Source organism: Rhinatrema bivittatum, unplaced genomic scaffold (assembly GCF_901001135.1).
Source record: "Rhinatrema bivittatum unplaced genomic scaffold, aRhiBiv1.1, whole genome shotgun sequence".
NCBI lineage: Eukaryota > Metazoa > Chordata > Amphibia > Gymnophiona > Rhinatrematidae > Rhinatrema > Rhinatrema bivittatum.
This window is the reverse complement of record NW_021820543.1, coordinates 303554-323978: the sequence shown is the minus strand read 5'-3', so window position 1 is coordinate 323978 and position 20425 is coordinate 303554.

The following is a 20425-nucleotide window of genomic DNA, read 5'->3' as shown; positions in this document are numbered from 1 at the left end:
ATCACTATGGAGTAGCAAGTGCCTAAAAATGGCTTGCACCCCTTTGCCACCCATAGTGGACTGGATCAGGCCTGGAGCAATAAATATTCCTTTCCAATGCAATTTGATGCAGCACATTACTTAGGGTTATCAAATGGCTGGTAGACCAGAAAACTGGCCTATTTAAAAGCTGTTCTGGGGCCCACAAGGCCAGAAGTGGAAGGAAGCAGCTGCTTGAGGAATATGAAAGACCAAGTGGCTGTCTGAAGATTTCATCCTACTGGTGGCTAGAAGAGCAGAAGAGGAGGAGGGAGTCTGGTCTGAGTGAGTGAGAGAGAGTATGCATGCACTTGTGTAAATATGTGTGTGTGTGTGTGAGAGTAACAGAGTACTATATGTGAGATAGCATTCATGTGTGTGTAAACATGTATATGCATGTATGTGTGTGTGTGTGAGAGAGCATATATGAATGACAGAGATTATTTGAGTGTCTGTGAGGCAGAGAGCTTATGTGTATATGTGCATGTGACTGTGTGTATGTGAGAACATGCATGTGTGAATCTGTGTGTGAGAAAGAGAGAGCATGTGTGAGAGAGAGAACATGTATATGCATGACAGAGCTTGTGCATATGTGAGAGTGTGTATATGTGAGAGTGACAGAATGCATGACTACTAATTTAACCCCAAGGCTCTATTTGCCTTAGTCACGGAACTCACCAAAACCAAACCCCACAATAATCTAGACATCGATCCCAAAAGCAAATGCGAAGAACTCGCACAATTCTTCCATAACAAAATAAAGAACATTCTGCTGCGCTTCTCAACCCCTTGCCCCCTCACCTTCACTATACATTGCAACAATAACCCAATGATGGACGCACTAGACACTACCTCTGCTCTAGAAATTGAAACCATACTAAAAAAGCTCAAGTCATCCTCACACCCCCTTGACACCATACCCACCAAAGCACTGCTAGACATCCCAGATATCATCGCCAAACCCCTAGCGCAAATAATCAACTGCTCACTCACCTCTGGCATAGTTCCTGATTCCCTAAAACTTGCAGTAGTTAAACCCATCCTAAAAAAATCTAACCTTGACACCTTAGACCTTGCCAACTACCGACCGATATCCAACCTCCCCCTCCTCGCTAAAGTCATAGAAAAAGTGGTCAACGCTCAACTCACAACTTACCTCAAAACCCACAACATACTTGCACCCAGCCAATTTGGATTCCGGAAATTCCTGAGCACCGAAACCCTACAGCTTTCTCTTACCGACACCTTGTTAAAAGGAATGGACCGTGGCCGCTCTTACATACTAGCCCTACTTGACATCTCTGCTGCCTTTGATACCATCAACCATGACACCCTAATAAGACACCTTTCTGAAATCAGTATCACTGGCTCAGCCCTCCTCTGGTTTACCTCCTACCTTAAGGATAGGCGCTACATGGTCAAAATTGAAAACTCTGAATCCACACCCACCCTACTCACCCAAGGGGTCCCCCAAGGATCCGCACTCTCATCCACACTATTTAACATCTACCTCCTCCCCCTCTGCCAACTACTCACCAACCTAGAACTCCCACATTTCCTCTACGCAGACGATGTCCAAATTCTCATTCCCATCCAAGAATCACTAGACAAAACCATAAAAACATGGGAGAACTACCTCAGCTCAATAAATCACCAGGTTCACAGTGATTTCGTTCAGTTCTTCTGACTCATCACCCCTGAAAACCAACTCTGGAACTAGTATCTCCCCAACATCCTCATTAGTAAACACGGAAGCAAAGAATTCATAGGGGGGTAGATTTTAAAAAAGGGCGCCCTCGCGTAATTTTGAGGAGGGAGCCGCGCGTATCTGCTAAAATCCCGGCTCGGCGTACGCAAGGCTGCCGATTTCGTGTAGCCGGCGCGCGCAGAGCCGCGCAGCCTACCTCCGTTCCCTCCGAGGCCGCTCCGAAATCAGAGTGGCCTCGGAGGGAATTCGCTTTCACCCTCCCCTCACCTTCCTCTACCTAACCCACCCCCCCGGCCCTGTCTAAACCCCCCCCTACCTTTGTCGGGGGATTTACGCCTCCCAGAGGGAGAAGTAAATCCCTGCGCGCCAGCGGGCCGCTGGCCCGCCTAGACGTGACCCGGGGGCAGTTCCGGAGGGCACGGCCACGCCCCCGGACCGCCCTGGGCCAAAACCACGCCCCCCGGCCCGCCCCCGAAACGCCACATCCCGCCCCGAAAACGCCGCGCCGATCGGCCCCGCCCCCAACACGCCCCCCTCGAAAAACCCTGGGACTTACGCGAGTCCCGGGGCTCTGCGCTCGCCGGCAGGCCTATGTAAAATAGGCGCACCGGCGCGAGCAGGGCTCTTAAAATCCACCCCTTAGTCTTTCTGAAATGGCCTTATCTTCCTTAAGAGTCCCTTTAACCCCTCAGTCATCTAATGGTCCAACCGACTCCCTCACAGGTTTCTTGCCTCGGATATATTTTTTAAAGTTTTTATTATGAGTTTTTGCCTCTATGGCCAACTTAATTTCAAATTCTCTCTTCACCTGTCTTATTAATGTTTTAGACTTAACTTGACAATGCTTACGTTTTATCTTATTTTCTTCAGATGGATCCTTCTTCCAATTTTTGAAGGATTTTTTTTGGCTAAAATAGCCTCTTTCACCTCACCTTTTAGCCATGATGGTAATCGTTTTGCCTTCTTCCACCTTTGTTAATGTCTGGAATACATATGGACTCTAGGATTGTATTTTTACATATGGACTCTAGGATTGTATTTTTAAACAATGTCCATGCCTGTTGAACACTTTTAACTTTTGCAGCTGCACCTTTCAGTTTTTTTCCAACTATTTTCCTCATTTTAGCAAAGCTTCCCTTTTGAAATTTAGAGCTGCAGATTTACTTATTGTCCTCCTTCCAGTTATTAGTTTAAATTTGATCATGTTATGATCACTGTTGCCAAGTGGCCCCAAATCCTGCATTTCACTAAGAATTAAATCTAAAATAGCTCCCTTTATTGTTGGTTCCTGAACCAATTGCTCCATGAAGCAGTCATTTATTACATTCAGGAACTTTATGTCTCTAGCAAGTCCTGATGTTACATTTACCCAGTCAATATTGGGGTAATTGAAATCTCCCATTATTACCGCACTGCCAAATTGGTTAGCTTCCCTGATTTCTCTTAGCATTTCATCATCTGTCTGACCATTTTGTCCAGGTGGACGGTAGTATACTCCTATCACTATACCCTTACAGAACACACATGGGATTTCTACCCATATAGATTCTACTGAGCATTTAGTCTCTTGTATGATCTTTATCCTGTTGGACTCTATACCCTGCCGGACATAAAGTGCCACACCCCCACCAAGTTGATTCTCCCTATCATTGCGATATAATTTGTACCCTGATATAGCACTGTACAATTGGTTATCCTCCTTCCACCAAGTCTCTGTGATGGCAATTATATGAATCTCATCATTTGCTGCTATATACTCTAACTCTCCCATCTTACTTCTTAGACTTCTGACACTGGCATATAGACATTTCAAAGTGAGTTTTGTTTGTATTAACAACCTGTTTTTCAGTTGTTAGGGATAATTCAGAAACCATTAGCTTCAGTGATTTTTTACATATAAGCACATGGACTATGTTTGCTTTTAATGGAACCTCTCTGTTGGGATGCCCTAACTCTCCTGTTTCATTAGTATCCTTCAAGGATACATTTCTCCAAACCATGCATTGCTGAGTGACTGTCGGCTTTCCACCTTGTTCTAGTTTAAAAGCTGATCTGTCTCCTTTTTGAAAGTTAGTGCCAGCAGCTTGGTTCCACTCTGGTTATGGTGGAGCCCATCCTTTTGGAAAAGTCTCCCCTTTCCCCAAAAGTTTCCCCAGTTCCATACAAAGCTGAATCCCTCTTCCCTGCACCATCATCTCATCTACAAATTGAAACTCTGGAGCTCTGCCTTCCTTTGGGGACCTGCACGTGGAAGCATTTCAGAGAATGCCATCCTGGAGGTTCTGGATTTCAGCTTCCTACCTAAAATCCTAAATTTGGCTTCCAGAACCTCTCTCCCACATTTTCCTATGTTATTGGTGCCCATATGTACCAGGCCAGCCGGCTCCACCCCCAGCACTGTCTATAATCCTATCTAGGTGATGCGTGAGGTCTGCCACCTTCGCACCAGGCAGACAAGTTACCAGGATGTCCTCACGTCCATCAGCCATCCTGCTATCTACATTTCTAATAATCGAATCACCAACTATGATGGCCTGCCTAACCCTTCCCTCCTGGGCAGTAGGACTGGGAGTCTTGTCCTCAGTGCGAGAGGACAAAACATCACCTGGAGAGCAGGTCTTTGCTACAGGATCACTTCCTGCTACACCAGGGTGATGTTCTCCTACTGGGAGACCTTTCTGATCCAAGGCAGCACTGGGGCTGCCAGACTGGATTTGTGACTTGGCTACTATGTCCCTGAAGGTTTTACCAATGTACCTCTCTGTCTGCTTCAGCTCCTCCAAGTCTGCTACTCTAGCCTCCAGAGATCATACTCGTTCCCTGAGAGCCAGGAGCTCTTTCCACCAAGAGCACACATACAATCTCTCTCCTGTGGGTAAAAAATCATACATGTGACACTCAATGCAAAAGACTGGAAAGCCCCCCTCTTGCTGCTGGACTGCTGCCTTCATTTTAGTTTTCTTGAGTTCCTAGTTTAGTTTAGGATACTAAGAGAGTTGGAATGAGAGTACTTTAAATTTACAGGTGAATTTACTAATTAATCAGCTAGTGACCTACAAGGGGATGATTAAACTTTCAATAAGGGCTGGTACAATAGTATGATTTAGATAAGATCCTGATTGATTTTTAATGAGAAAGTGTCTTGTGCCTAAAAATCAAGGGTTGAGTGGGTGGGAAAGACAGACACTAGAACTAACTATCTCTGGCTTGCTTATTACCTCAGACACATACAAACTCTAAAGAATATAATCCCTTAATTTCACCTTTCACCAAACTTTTATAAGCCCAAAAATTTCTGAAAGCTATACTTACCAATCCTCTTTAACCACCGTTAAATTAATCTTCACTCAATTAATGGAAGGGTTTGAGATTTGCGCACCATTAGGCGCATGCTTCCAGTCCTCCTCTACTGCAAAGGGTGCGGGATCTCTGGAAGCTAGGGCTTGCAGTGACCTCTGGACTCCTCTCCCGGGGGATGCTGGGAGCAATATGCAGATGAGCCTTCCGGTCCTCCTCTACAGATTATCCCACCCACCAATTCAGCAGCATCCCCATATTTACCCTCAACCCCTACTTAGCATGCCCCTCTCTCTCTTTTCACACCCCTGCCAAGAATATCCCTCTCCCCCAAACCCACTTCACAACAACATTTATCCATACCGGTGGTGGCTCTAGGCTTTTCCTCTCTCCTTCAGCAGCTTGTTTACTGATTTTCCTGTGCTCTGCACTTCTGCATTTGTGCAGGATCAAAGACCCTGCTGGGAAATGCTTTTGATGGACAGGGTCTGCTTCAAATGCATTTATTATACCAGACAGCGGGCACTATGATTGCTTAGGGGCTGAGGATATGGGACTTGAAACATAGCATAGATTGTTGCGGTCTCTGCCGCTTCCCCTTCTCTAGCCCTGAACAGTGCCTACCTCCGCTGCTGGAAACGCCGCGTTCTGCATGCCCGAGACTCCTGCGGCTCTACCATTGCTTGCCAGTCTCCCCGCTGCCTCGTGCACGCGCGCATGAGGACGCCCACTATGTGCGCACAGCTCCCGGAAGTCTGGCCCCGCCTGTGCTATGACGCCACGCCCTTAGCCCGATATAACAGGCGTCCGGACTCCTTCTCTTTGCCTTGCAACGAGGTTCACTACTGCCTAGTAGTTCTGAGTTGCGCTTCGTCTATACCTCGTTCCTGTCTTGACCTTTGGACTGTCTTTGACTTCGCTTCAGCTTGCAGCCTGCCTCCGACCTTGGTCCGTTCCTTACTCCGCTTCAGCCTGCTGCCTGCCTCAGACCTTGGTCCGTTCCTGACTCCGCTTCAGCCTGCCGCCTGCCTCAGACCTTGGTCCATTCCGACTTCGCTACAGCCTGCTTCAGCTCATTGCCAGCTACAGACTCCGTTCCAGTCTACAGCATGCTCTGGTTCTCTGCCAGCTACAGACCCCGTTCCACTCTACAGCCTGTTCCAGTCCACGGTCTGCGAACGCTTCTATCACAGCCTTCAGCCTGCTCCCGGCCCAGCATTCTACAAACCCTGCCTCACGGCCCGGTTTCCTACAGGTATCGCTGCCGCCCGCTGCCCTGTCATCAGCTGGCCCTCGACCTGCACTGCTGGTCCAACAGACTGACTTTCACTCTTGGACTTTCCATACTACACTTCCAGCCCAGGCTTTCTCTGCTACTGGACCTTGAACTGATACACCAAGTCCCAAGGTTCCAGGACCCTACGGGCTCCTCCTGGGGGGCTCCTGGTTCCCGGGTGAACACCGCCAGCCTGTGGCTCCGCATCCCGGCCTACCCTGTCATCCCAGGTGGGCCAGCCCAAGGGTCCACTATCCTGCCTGCAGCACCCAACTGCAACATAGATAGCACTGAAGGGTGACTGCTTTCATTGGTGGGGGTGGGACATGAAATACATCATGCACTTTGGCCCACACTGGCTTCCAGCAGTGACTGAAGGCCTTAAATGCTGCAATTACAACTGTGGAGCAGCTTTTTAATCAGCCTAAAATTAGGGTGAATATTGGTTTCAATCAATTGTCACCTTTGGAAAAATCGGGGAATTTATGAGTGAAAATCGGTTTAAATAGAAATCAAAGGACCCTATATATAGTTGTATTATTGTTTAAAAACAACATAAATGGGTTTCAATAATAGACTCTTTTTGCATAGTCAGAGGCGTGAATCTTTATGAAAAATTATGCAAATTTGTCACATCAATGCCACAGAATTTTGAAAACTCTGCCACAGAATTTGCTAACTCTTGCTGCAGAATCTTGAAAAGTCTTCCGCAGGAAACTGAAGCTCTGCATGTAGGTGTTATTTACACCCAAGATGCCTACTAAAAATCTAATTGATATCTTAGGTTGTATCTGTATGTATGCTGTACCACAAGCTGAATGTTCTTTACAGTTTTAATGTATTCCGCCTTGTGAGCGACTTAATAAAAGACAGAATATGAAATGCTCATAAATAAATTTCTCTTTAATATTCTCATTAGCTAGTTCCAATGACAACAAAAACACTCCATTCTTGCAGCACTCTTTGTTATACAGATTAGCTTTCACGTAATTTTAGTTTATTTGCAAACCTGCCAAAATATATTTATTTGACAAAACTAAATTAAGAATTAATATCTGGGAAATCTCAGGGCAGAGGAATGATATCCATCCATGTTTGACAACTCAACAGCTCTCTGAGTGATGGTTCATGAAAGCTGGCTGGTTGTGTGCATGCTCTGTTTTCAGGAACAAGACTCAATCAGCTTGGGAATTCCTGTTTTTGTCCTGCCTGTGCCAGCAGTCACATACGTTTAACAGTATATGGAATAGAAAGTACTAGATGCCCATGCATTGACTGTTGCAGATGTGTTTCATTTTGTTAAAATAATGGAATTGTTACATGGAATCCTGAGCTCGAGTTTAACTTGCTTTAGCCTTAAAGTGAAAGTCTCACCAATAATCTGAATATACAGAGATCTAGTAACTACATTGGTTCTGGAGAAACCTTTTATTGGACCAGCATAAGGGTCATCCAGTCATTTCAAATACTGCGAAGACAGCTTACAACATTATTTGTCTTGAGGTACAATAAGACCCTGTCCCTAATATCTTACAGTGAAGTGGGTGTCTGAGGCAACAGGAAATTAAGTGACTTGTACAAGTTCATAAGGAGTGTCTGTGGGACAAATGGAATTCAAACCCTTGTATCCCGGGCTCTTAGGCCACTGTCCAGTGGTTTTGAAACCTGCCCTGGGGAGACACCCATCCAGTATGTTTTCAGAATATCCTTGATGAATGTGCATGAGAACAATTTGCATACACTGCCTTCATTGCATGAAAATGTATCTCTTGCATATTCAGTATGGATATCCTGAAAACCCGATTGGTTAGGGGACCCCAAGACAGGGCACCACTGTACATGAGCATTTCATTCAATAGATAATCTTCATTCTGAATACTCACTCACAGATGTTTGCAGTTAGGTATTTAGAAATTTCTAATTTTCTGTAAACTGTGCCTATCATAGATATTGATGCTTGTCCTGTTGCTTACAGGCACCAAATTTGCTTAAAAGGTGATTTACCAGTTAGTTAATACCATGCTTTAACTTTTAAATTGCACAGTTGTTCTGATATTACCTGAATGGCAGGACTTGACAGAAATGTGCACAAATTTTTCTCACTTAAAGCCCAAATTATTAAGTGGGACATATTCATGATAGATTACAAAACACAATTAAAATGACACAAAAATCATAAAAACTTTAGAAATGCCATGCTGGGTCAGAACAAGATCCATCAAACCAGCATCTTGTCTCCAACAGATGCCAGTCTGAGTCACAAGTACCTGGCAGATCCCAAAAAGTAGACTTGTTTTCTGTCACTCCCAGGAAAAGCAATATCATTTTCAGTTGACCTGGCTAATAATGTTTTAAAGATATTTCTCCAAAATCACAAAAACCACGCCCAGAACTACAAGTGATCTGGGGACTTCTATATCAATCACAAAAAAAAGCAGTCACACACCCAGTCACACTTTAACCCATTGTATATGTGCACCAGTGAAAATATTATTTTATTATATTTTTTATATATTTTTTATATTACAAAAAAATATAAAAACATATAAAATAAAATAATATTTTCACCGGTGCACATATACAATCGGTTAAAGTGTGACTGGGTGACTGCTGGTTTTTGTTATAGATATTTCTTCCAGGAATTTCCCAAACTTCTTTTAAACCCCATTATGCCAATTTGACCATGTCCTCTGGAAACAGATTCCACTGCTTGATTGTGCACCAAATGAAAAAGTACTTTCTATGATTTGTTTTAAATCTGCTGGTTGCTTGTTTCATGGAGTGTCCCCTTGTTTTAGTATTTTTTGAAATGATAATTAACTTTTCTTTATTTATCCCTTCCATCCTACTAAAGGTTTTATAAACTTCTGTCTTTCCCCCTTTCACACAAATATTGATTAACAAACACATAGCTCCACTGACAAAGAAACAGAATGTTGTAACTTTATTCTGAGAACAAGCTAAAATCTAAGATTACCCTTTAGCCCAGTTCTCTTTGGTGTCAAAACATTCATCAGAGTTGTTTGTTATCTGCATGGGGCCAATGTAATAGGGGGCACTATAGCTAGTGCAGGTTTTTTAACTCCTGGGTCAGAGCAGGAGTAAAACCTAACTCACATTCTTGGTGTTTTACTATTGCTGTGCCCAGTGTGGTAATGTCTAGCTGCTTCTTTCAAATGGGACCCAACAGCTGAATAACTTTGGCCACCAGAAATGTGAGATTACTCCATCTCGAACCACTGAGTTTAATTACCAATGTAAGCTCTCGAGGTGAGCACCTACAGCTGAACAGTACCCTGGTGTTGTACAACCCAACTCTGGTGCACTGTTTAACTGTAGATACCCTTCTCAAGGAGCTTACACTTTGTTCATCTAGCTGTAAGTGCTCACTCCAGAGTGCAAATTCTTGCATCCAAAGCCATTTTGGCAAGGAATGACAAGTACAAATCAAAGCATAAGCTTTCTTAAGTTGGCACCTACAGCTAGCTTAACAAAGCGTAAACTATCCTGGAGGTAGGGGCGGAGGGCACCTGCAGCCGAACAGGATGCCAAGCTCGGATGCCCAATGCCAAAGTGCATACCGATCAGCTGAAAATGCCCACTCCAGAAAGCTTGTGCATTGATTTTTCTGAACATGTCTTTCCTAAATGGCACTGCATGTGAGACCGGTGCTATGTATCCCAACCTTTCAGCACATTCTCTCTTTCAAGGCCATTTTGACAAGGAATGGCAAGTATTGTAACATAAAAGAATAAGCTCTCTGTGAAGGCACCTGCAGCTAGATGAACAAAGCATTGGCTTTCTGGGTGGACACCAACAGCTGAACAGTACACACTTTAGCACTGTGCACATTTTGTCCAATTGCTCAGGAAAAGAAAGAAATCCTGTGGCCGGTGCCTGCCTCAGAGAGCTTATGTTCGAAATGTAACTCATGGGTCTGAGCTGGAGTAAATACATTTCTGATAAACAGTGTTGTCTATTGTTGTGCCCAGTTGGTACTCCACCTCATTCCTAGGATGGACTTAAATTTCCAATGTAAACTCTCTTGAACTGGAACCTGCAGCTGAACAATGTGTAAACTCTCCGGGGAGGGCACCTACAGCTGAACAGAATGCCAACGTCAGTATGCTCAACCCTGAAGTGCATACTGTTCAGCTGAAGGTGCCTTCCCCAGAGATCATGGGGTCGATTTTTAAAGCAGCATGCGCCTGTCCACGTGCTCGCGGTTCCCAGTGCGCACACATAGATGCACCGATTTTATAACATGCACGCGGTAGCGCGCATGTTATAAAATCTGATGGCCGCGAGCACATGCGTGCTGGATTTTAAAATCCATGTGTGCATGTGCGGGTGGCACACACAGGGGGGCAAATTTTCGCTAAATATGCACAGCGAAGCAATCGGGCCTCGACCAGTTCCCTCCCAGTCCGCTCCAATTAAGGAGCAGCAGTAATCTCCATGCGTTGGCTGGCTGCCGGCTTGCACTTCCCCGTGACAGCGTTGAATGGAACTGTCCCGGACCGCTCCCTGCCCTGCTCCTCCCCGCTCAGACCCCACCCCCCCGGCCAGCCCCTTTGAAGAGGCCTGGCACTTGTGCGTGTACCGGGGTTTACGCGTGTGGCTGGGCCCATTATACAATGCACATGGCACGCGCAAGGCCCAGCCACACGCGTAAACTCCTGTATATGAGTGTGCGTGCCTTTGAAAATTTACTTGCTTATGTTTTGTTCAGAGAGTTTTCACTAGAGATGTCACTCCTTCTTTGGTCTGAGGTGAAGTACATTCACATTTCTGGTGGTCAAATTCATTCTAGTGTTGTGCCAAGTATAGTAGAAAGAGCTAGACATTACCACATAGGCACAGCAGTAGAATATCATGGCCACCAAAATGTGAGTTAACTTTTACTCCACTTCAAGTCAAGGAGTTAACAAAACCCAGGAGTAAGGAGATAAGTGCTTGAAGTTGGAAGGAATATGTCCAAAATAGCTTCCATGCAAGGATGGCATTGAACATCCCAACTTGGGCACAATCTTGCATAGAAGGCCATTTGAGCAAAGCATGCCAAGTGAACTACAAGAACTACAGCTATTAGGGATGTACAACACTTACTGTTTGGTTGTAGGTGCCTGTCATGGAAAGCTTAGCCTTTGATTTCACTTGGCATGCCTAGCTCAAATGGCCTTTCATGCAAGATTGTGCCCAAGTCAGGATTCTCAGTGCTAATCTTGCATGCAAGTTTATTTTGGTCACACTCCTGCCAACTTCATGCACTTGCCTCCTTACTCTTGTTTTAAAACTTTTTTAACAAACATTTCTGCATTAGTTCAGATTTTTCAAATTAACTCACTTTTTAGCATGTTTTTAGTGTTTTTTTTATTTGGAGTACATTTGATTTTCATCATATTAACCTGCTGATCCCATGGGGATCCACATTTTTAATGTGAATGATATGTAAAACCCATTCTAAAACTGAACTCCGGTTTTAGCACGGGTTTATTACACCGGTGCCAGTGTGCATAACTTGCTTCTTAGACGTCCTCATTTAGAGTACCCCTGAATGATTTGAACATTTCTGTCTCTTGACTAAATGTCCTTTAAAATATATTTGTGTAAGAATAATGGACCCTTGAACTGTGGCATGGTTGACGCAGCCCAGTAGTCAAACTTATTAGGCCCATGCCAACAGCTGGCAAGTACGCCCTGGGCTGCAACAAGACTGGAGCTTCAACTATACCAGACCCATTCCCCCCCTGGGTTGAGCCTTTCAGTTCTAGGGGCCCCACAGGCATATAGGAGAAGAGAGTCCAAGGCTGGGCCAAGGTCAGGACAAGCAAAAGAACTGTAGCAAAAGTATCTGGACAGTTGTTCTAAACTGTAAAAAGTTATCAGTAGCGAAGCAGAGATCGAGGCAGATAGCTAGCAAGATGTAGGCAAGGTTCATAGCTAAGGTCAGTGGAAGGAGGCAGATAGAAGAGTCGTCCAAGTTTGTAGCTGAAGTCTATATTGAAGGTAGGCTGAAGACAGGATAGGCCAAGAGAAATCGGAATAGGAAGGTTGAACTAGACAAAGCAGGCTGGACTAGGCGGGAACAGGAACCAAGGCAGGATCAGGAACGCAGGAGCAATACATACTGCAAACATATAGAAACATAGAGAATGATGGCAGAAGAAGACCAAATGGCCCATCAGTCTGCCCAGCAAACTTTCACACTCTTTTTCTTTTTTTTGTTCTCTCTCTCTCATGCTTATCTGTTACTCTTGGCATTTAGTACCTTTTGGTTCTATTTCCCTTCCACCCCCGCCATTAATGTACAGTGCTGGAATGGCTTCTAAGTGAAGTATCTAGTTTAATTGGTTAGGGGTAGTAACTGCCTCAATAAGCAAGCTACTCCCAAGCTTGTTGCTGAGGCAAAGAAGAGATTGTGGCTGAGCCTTTATTCCCAGCTGCAAGATGTCAGAGTACGTCACCTAGGCTGTTTCCCGCCATGGGGACTATAAAAGATGCCACAACATGCGCACGTGCACCTACGGATCCCGAGGGGGCAGGGGCTTGGTGGCATCATGATGGCATTCTCGCCACTTTGGAGGCAGTGGCATCCTGGAGTGAGTGTGGCTGGGGTGCTCGGGGAACAGGAATGCCAGTGCATCCTTGCAAATGACAAATGTTATAGTTTGCTCTATGCCTGCCATTCTAGGTTTATTTGCAGATTTTCTCTGTCTTTGACAATAAATTAATTTCACATATCCTAGATGCATGCAGTTACAGACTTTGTGCAAATGTTAAAGTATTAGTGGTACCGTAGTCATGCAGGAGAGATCTACGCAACACACATGCTTTTGCTTCCTCTGGTGAGTGCAGAAAAAAGTTAGAACAACTGTCCAGATACTTTTGCTACAGTTCTTCTGCTGAGAGCAAATCTGTTCTTATCAATATGCTGCGCAATGGATTCATTTATAAGTGACTAACAAACTGTGCTTCTTCCAAACCTCCACTTACTGCAGGCAATAAACACATTCTAAAACTTAGCACCCACAGTATAATAAGGAAAAACTGTAAATCAATTATTTATTTGGTTTCTCCACTGCCATTTCATTGCAAAAATTCTCCCATGTAGCAGCTACTTTCCCCTCATGACATAATTTCCTGTTATTTCAATGACTGGGTTAAGTTTCAGGGTTTTGGAAACTGTGCAGATACATATAAAGTATGTGTCATTTATTCAAAAATCCCTGCTGCTACTAAGTCATAATAGCAAACGGGTCCGCCAGTGCCAAAGACAACATACCACACTATGCAAAACTGCTTGCTATAAGTTTATGAGTGACCTTTCCAAGGAAGAATATCAAATGCAAATAAGTAGAGATAAGAATTCCTTCTAGACCTGAACCTTGTGTTTCATTTGCTTTAGATGTGATTTATAACATTGGCAATTAACTTCACCATATCCCTAGTAAGTGAGTTGCTAAAGAAACTCTTTTTTTTTCATGTCACCTAGAAATGTAGTGGGTCATGTTAAGCCACTAGAGTCAGTTCTGGACATACAATGATGAAAGCCGGTTGTAATATATTATGCACTCTACAATTGGTTCTAGCTGCTATTTTCTTTATAGGAGCCTCTGTTCTTTGAGTCCTGTCACTTTCTTGATCAGGCTTTATCAATGTCTCGCTTGGACTGGCTACTGACTGCCCTCCCCATGAACTCACTCTGACACCTTCAGATTTTGCAAAATCCTGCTCCCATCTTCTCTTTTCAGGGTCTGTATTATTCTCACACTCACTGCAGCTTCACAATTTTCCCTGACCCCCTGTAATGTTTCTTTTTCATTTTTTTAAATCCTCTTAATTTTAAATGTTTTCATGGTCTTGCTCTGCCTTACCTCTCTTCCTGTTTCTCTGGTTACTCCACTTCCCCCACACCCACTGTTGTCTTCTGTGGTCTTCCACATCCAATGTTCTTGGCCAGCCCTGCACTAAACACTCATCTTCCCTCTTGTGGGCCCTGTTCATTCCTTGCCCATTCCTCTGAAATAATCTTCCTGCCCATATCCATCCAAGATACTCCTACTTCTTTCAATTTTTTGCTAAAGAAAAACATGCAGTTTAATCTCACCTTTGACTAATTGATCCATTCTCTTCTTTATATTGCACTGCCTTGATTCACGTAGTTGGTCACTTACATTTTAAGGCATCCTAGAAAGCATCACCCTATCAAAATTAAATAAATAAATAAATAAATGCTGTTTTCTGTGGATGAGACAGTGACACTGGACTAATTATAGAACCCTCTATCTACTGTAGTACAGACCAGCCATCAGGTCACCTACTGCTCTGTTTAAGAGAAGCAGAAACAAATATAGACACTCTGTAATATTTGTTTTCTCTTTACCTTAAAGCATAGTTTCTCTTAAATATAGAATTTACTTCTCTACAATTCCACTTTTATTCAGTCCTGGAATCTAGTCTTTCATTCTATTTCTTTTTCAGCATTTACATGTTTATCCAAGAATACATCTTGTAATAGAAATAATAAATAGTGTAATAACACTATGTCACAAAGGAAAAAAAGTAACCACAAAATACTAATTGGTTAATATTCAGCAAAGGTCTCAAATGAAAGAGATTCAAGTGATAAAAAGAAAAAAGGAAATGTGAAAAGAAACAGAGGGTACATAATGATCTTTTACTGATCTTAGCTATAAAACATTGTATTCTGTCCCCACTCCATGTTACTGTACACAGTTATACAGATAGTTAACCTTAAATCAGTTAGTGCTTGAGAACAAGAAGTTTCTCAATTTCCAACAGTTATTAACAGGAACAGAAAAAATATACAAATTACTGGATGTTAACCAACAGAATAACAGTCTCAGAGTCTTTGCTCTTTGTGCTGTTCTGCATAATCCTCCGAGTATGTTGAGGAATGGCCATGTGTTAAAAATTGATGCCTTGTGTAGACTCCTGAGAGACAGGCAGGTGAGACTAGCTGCAGGCCTCTCTGAAAGCTGGCCCCAGAATGGTTAGTCTCCTCACTCAAGATAAAATTCCCACCTGCCTTGTAGCTCACCCAATCAAAGCAAAGATTATTCATTTGTTAGGAAACTCCATACACTAAGACAATTTACCTAAACAATCAGCAGATGGTAGCATAATAAAGAGTAAACAGAGTTCAACATTGAAAAAAAGCTAATACATTGTAAAATATAAGTTTACTGTTGATACAGGACACATTCAGTTCTATGGGAAAAACACTAAAAGGAGATGTAAGGCCACTAATTTTTTTGTTAGGAAAGCAAAGTAAAGGGAAGTGGAAAAAAGAAACAATGATGGTTTTCTAAAGAATTAGTAGTTGAAAATGTAAGGAAAAAAAAAGGTTAGCATTCTAAACTACAAGAGATCCGCAGAAAGAGGAAGATGAGCGACAATATCTGAAAAATTAAGAGAAGCTGGGAAAGTAGTCAGGAATGCAAAAAATTCAAATAGAAGAAAAAATAGCCAATATAATAAAATGGGGGAACAAGATTTTCTTTTTAGATATGTAGTGCAGTATGTATAGGCTGATGAGGACAAAGAAAAATGTGCAATATGTACAGGCTGATGAGGAAAAAGCAAAATTGTTTCACAAATATTTCTGTTTGGTGTTTACTGTGGAAGGGCTTGGAGCAGGACCACATAAAATAACACAAATAAGATTGGAAGTGAGGTAAACCTCAATCAATTTTCAGAACAGTGTGTTCATGAAGAGCTAACTAAACTTAAAGTAGATAAGGGGATGGGGCCAGATGGGATACATCCAAGGATACTAAGGGAACTTAGAGATGTACTGGCTGACATTTTCAATGCTTTTTTAGAGTTTGAAGTGGTTCCAGAGGGCTGTAAAAGAATGGATGTGGTTCCTATTCAAAAAAGTGGAAGTAAGAAGGAGACTGGGAGAACAGGCCAGTTAGTCTGAACCTCTGTGGTGAGCAAACTAATGGAATCATTGCTAAAACAGTGCAAATTTTGGAATCCAATGAATTGCAAGATCCGAGGCAGCATGGTTTTACTAGAGCTAAATCTTGTCAGATGAATCTGATCAATTTATTTTATAGGGTGACCAGAGATTTGGATCAAGGGAGAGTGCTAGACGTTGTGTACTTGGATTTCAGCTAAGCCTTTGACATGCTTCGGCACAGAAGACTTTAAATAAATTGTGGATCCTTAAGTGACTGACTAGTTAGAAACTAGGGATGTGCGAAACCTGAACCTTTCGGTTTGGGCTTCGTTTTTGGCCCACCGCGGGAAATCTCATATTTCCCGCAGTACAGGCCTTTAAAATTCGGAGAAACTCGAATTTCGGTTTAGTGTGCACTATCGGGGTTAGTGCACACTAATTCCCCGTGGAGTGTAAAATATGAGGAGAGATCTAGTGAAGCTCAAGGAATGGGCCAAGATCTGGCAGTTAAGATTTAATGCTAAAAAATGCAAAATAATGCATTTAGGATGCAAAAACCCAAGGGAAAGATACAATATTGGATGTAAAATTCTTCTAAGCATAAAAGAACAGTAGGATCTGGGGGTAATTATATCTAATTATCTTAAGGTGGCCAAACAGGTGGATAAAGCAATGGTAAAAATAAAAAAGATACTCAGCTGCATAATAACATAGATGGTTGTAACATAGTAATGACACAGAAAAGAACCAAAATGGTCCATCCAGTCTACCTAGCAAGCTTCTTATGGTATTTTCTGCCATGCTGTGCAGCTTATCCCCATGTTTCTCTTTTATTGGGTGATGAACCTTCTTGAAAATTCAAACAGAGCTGCCTGATGTGCCTTGCTTATGGACTTTGCCGTAGAAGCAGTCCTGTGCTTTTTCTCTTATGTCTGTATATCAGTACCCCAGACCGTAAAAGTAAGGGCACATGTTGGTTGTTGTCTGAATCTAATACTCTTGCCACCCGTCGCCCACTCCCTGCCGTCAAATTGGAGAGTGATGTAACATTTGTGTTCAAGGAATCAAGGCTTATGGGTTAAGGGTAGTAATCCCATGCTTATGTTAAGGGTAGCAACCGCTGCCTTCCGTGCAGGTTATCCCATGCTATCAGTTCCCCCAGACCCATAAAAGTAGGGGCTCTTGTTGGTTGTTGTCTGAATTCAATTCCCTTTCTCCTCTGCTGTTGAAGCAGAGAGCAATGTTGCAGTTGCATCAAGGATTATTTGTTATGGGTAATAATCCCCATACTTTTTATTAAGGATAGTAACTGCCACACCAGCAAGGAAGCCCCATGCACACTTTTCTCTAGCTTTTAGGGATCAAGAGTGTTTATCACATGCTCCTTTGATTCTTTGTCTGTTTTGTTTTTGTCTTCACTACCTCCTCCAGATGGGTATTGCAGGCCTCCACTAACCTCTCCGTGAAGAAATATTTCTTGATGTTGGTTCTTGAGTCATCTCTTGCCCCCCCCCCGCCCCCGAATTTCATTTCATCACCTCTATTTAGGTTTTAAGTTTGTGCATCATTAAAACCTTTCAGGTATGTGAAGATAGTGACATTGAAATATCTCAAAGGTTTCCATGAAACAGCAGGTGAGCCTGTTATAATGAAAAGCAGGATCTAGAATGAGGTGGTCAATGTATCTATTTATTTATTTCCTTGTTTAAGACAGCTATATTCCACAGATCTACAATTCTCAGCAGATTAAATCAGCACATACACACTTAAAACATGACAATGTAAAAAAAATATCAGCAATATAAAACAAATAAATACATCAGAAAAATTCATAAAAGCACAACACTAGCAACAGAAAACCAATAGAGGGCCCTGAGATGAGGTTGAATATTTCTTTCTTGGAGGAGAAGTCCATTACTTGCTATTAAGTTCACTTAGGGGCGGATTTTAAGAGTCCTGCTTGCCTAAATCCGCCCAAATCCGGGCGGATTTAGGTGAGCAGGGCCCTGCGCACCGGTAAGCCTATTTTACATAGGCCTACCGGCGCGCGCAGAGCCCCAGGAACTCGCGTAAGTCCCGGGGTTTTCGGAGGGGGCGTGTCGGGGGGCGTGTCCGGGGGGGTGGGCCCGAACCGTCGCAGGCGTTTTCGGGGCGTGTCGGGAGCGTTCCGGGGGCGGGCCTGGGGGCGTGTGCTACGGCCGGGGCGGCCCGGGGGCGTGGCCCCCCCCTCCAGACCCGCCCCCAGATCACGTCCCGGCGTGCTAGCGGCCGCTGGCGCGCGGGATTTACTTCTCCCTCCGGGAGGTGTAAATCCCCCAACAAAGGTAAGGGGGGGGGTTTAGACAGGGCCGGGCGGGTGGGTTAGGTAGGGGAAGGGAGGGGAAGGTGAGGGGAGGGCAAAAGAAAGTTCCCTCCGAGGCCGCTCCCGATTTCGGAGCGGCCTCGGAGGGAACGGGGGTAGGCTGCGTGGCTCGGCGCGCGCCGGCTATACGAAATCGATAGCCTTGCACGCGCCGATCCCGTATTTCAGTGGATATGCGTGGCTACGCGCGTATCTACTTGAAATCCAGCGTACTTTTGTTTGTGCCTGGAGCGCCCAACAAAAGTACGCCTATTCGCGGTTTTTGAAAATCTACCCCTTTGAGAATAGCCACTGCCATTAGCAATGGTTACATGGAATAGACTTAGTTTTTGGGTACTTGCCAGGTTCTTTATGGCCTGGATTGGCCACTGTTGGAAACAGGATGCTGGGCTTGATGGACCCTTGGTCTGACCCAGTATGGCATTTTCTTATGTTCTTATGTTCTTATGTTTACAGAGAGAGTTGGGGATATGTGCAATGGGCTCCCAGTGGAGGTTTTGGAGATATAAACAGTATCTGAATACAAGAAAGCATGGAATAAATTCAGGGGATCTCTTAAGAAGTAATGGAAATTTACTGGCTAAATTAATTGGATGGATGGGCAGAGTGGATGTGACATAAGGGCTTTTTCTGCTATCATGATTCTCTGTTTCTATGTTTCATGTTCTATTTCCAATAGTTCTGAGCAGTCAAAAAAACCCAGATAATTTTAGTCAGTTACCTTTAGATGAATATTTAATTGAACCTCACTGGCTAAGTTTTTCAGCTGAAAATTCACTACATTTGAATGGCTAGACTGAGTTAACTTAGAGCCTGATTCACTAACGCTTTTCTTCCCCCACTATATGTCTTGGGGGAAAAAAACATTTTGCAAATCAGGTTATTATGGCCTTGCTTACAAAGATATTAAATTTTAAACAGCCACGTGGGTGTACATCTACGTGTGTATGGTGGCTCGCAAGAATGGACGTGGCCATTTTATAATTCAGGAAAGTATCTGTGCATATGATATAAAATTGGCTGTAGGCACGTACATGTGTGCGCAGTTTTGTATGGCCGCGCGCTTGTGCACACAAATGCAGTCTCTCTACCGCGTACGTGGGAGGATTTTATTAGATACATGCCAACGCAATTACCACTTTCCCCAGTCCATTCCCAAACACCCAGATAAAGTCTCCCAACCTCCTAACCCCCCTAGTTTATTTTCCTCCCTTTTACTCTATTAGCCTTCAAACCCTGCTGTCTAGCCCTGATATTTTTATTCTAAAACTTACATGCCATCCATAGCAGAAGTAAAATTACACAGTAGGGGGCCCCAGTATGCTCCGCCCAGACCATGCCCCTCGCCTTTTTAACTTTTTGATTTGCGTGCATACCGGGAGATATGCGCATACTCGGGCACTTCTCAAAATCCACGTGGCGTGCACTGGCCCGAGACGCACATATCTTCTGGCTTTGGTGTGCATAGGGCTTTTAAAATTCACCTTATGGGGTAATTTTCAAAAGGATTTACATGTGTAAAAGTAACTATTTATTGTTGCAATTTTCAAAAGCCCATTTACACCTGTAGCGTACATTTAAGTGCATAACACCTATTGACAATGTAATAGCATTTAGCATAGCAATTTTCAGAAGCCCACTTACGCACGTAAAGTGCATTTATGTACATAAACCTCAGTTTTAAGCATTTAAATTCTTTTGAAAATGACCCCCAAGTACCTATTTCACAGACACAGAATGGGAGCAAAGCTTTAGTTAATCAGATCCTTTGCCAATTAACACTGAAAAATAGTGCTTACCTGCTAGTCCTTTACCCCCCTCCCCACCGCCACC